Consider the following 1,273-nt stretch of genomic DNA (forward strand, 5'->3'; position numbering starts at 1 on the left):
CTACATAATGAAACCCCATCTCAAATTCCCCCTAATAGGAAAAGAAAATGTGCATGTGTGTTCAGGAAAAAGGGAGAGAGGGAGGGAGGGAGAGAGAGAGAGAGAGAGAGAGAGAGAGAGAGAGAGAGAGAGAGAGAGAGAGAGAAACTTGGCCAAATCAAATGAGACTTGAAAGTTTCCCTTGATTTTGAGAGTTTGTCACCCCAGAAATCCCATACTGTAGGGGATCCACCAACCTGGACCCAGGTTGAGGCAGGCAAAGTCAGAACTGACCCTGACCTGATGCAACTTCCAATCTGTAAGTACACCACCACTTTGGAACTTTGTGCTTGTTATGCCAAATATGGTGACTTCTGCATTACGGGTATGTTTCAGTTTTTCCAATCAGCTTTTTATAGTGCCTTGTGTGAAGACAGACATTACGGAAGAGAAAAATGTACTAGCACTGGTGGTACAATACTCCTGGCAAACATTCTGGGCCATTTAAATGAATGAGACTCAGCTATGATCGTAAAGTGAAACTCTGTGCTATCCCAGGGAGCAGAGGCTGGTGTCCAGAGCCTGGGAGGCTAAGATGCGCTTGTACTCCCTCCCCAGGTTTTCTCTCAGACTGAGATGGGATTCAGTCCTTTCCCATAATTGTAAACAAGGAGAATTCCCACTGATCAAATATCCAAGAAGAGGCCTGCTTCCATCAGCTATCCTCTCTGATGGGCATCAGAGCTCACCCACCCCAGCCTGGTCATTGTGTGCTGGGTCCTTCCCTCCCCTCCCACCTCCATACATGACCATTGCTTCTGGAGTGAGCGGCTCGATTCCTGCATGAGCTCAGGTCGTTCCCAAATGTCAACTTGCAACTATGGAGAAGCCTGTGAACTATGATAATGAATAAACTCCCTCATGTTATAAAAAAAAAGCACAAGAGCAAATCCAATGGGACACTTAGAACTAGTACTCTCCCATGGTTTTATATCAAGGAAATGCCACAAGTGGAGATCATTACTGGATTTAAGGGCTTGAAATGCCTTCTTACAGCCAATGGGAACACTGCAGCCTGGCCTCTCTCCCATGGCAGCTGTCCTCCATTGATGGCCACTGACTATATTTAAATGAAATTTTGAAGCCAATATTTTGGCCCTACCCTTCTAAGGTCAATTAAGACTCAGGACATATGAGAACTTGTACTGTAACGTCATGTACCTCGGTAGTGTCCCAGATTTTCTGATCAAGAAGGTTATGGGGCCAAAGAGGAAATCGATCGATGACATGGAGT

The sequence above is a fragment of the Octodon degus genome, unplaced genomic scaffold (assembly GCF_000260255.1).
Source record: "Octodon degus isolate 3935 unplaced genomic scaffold, OctDeg1.0 scaffold00379, whole genome shotgun sequence".
NCBI lineage: Eukaryota > Metazoa > Chordata > Mammalia > Rodentia > Octodontidae > Octodon > Octodon degus.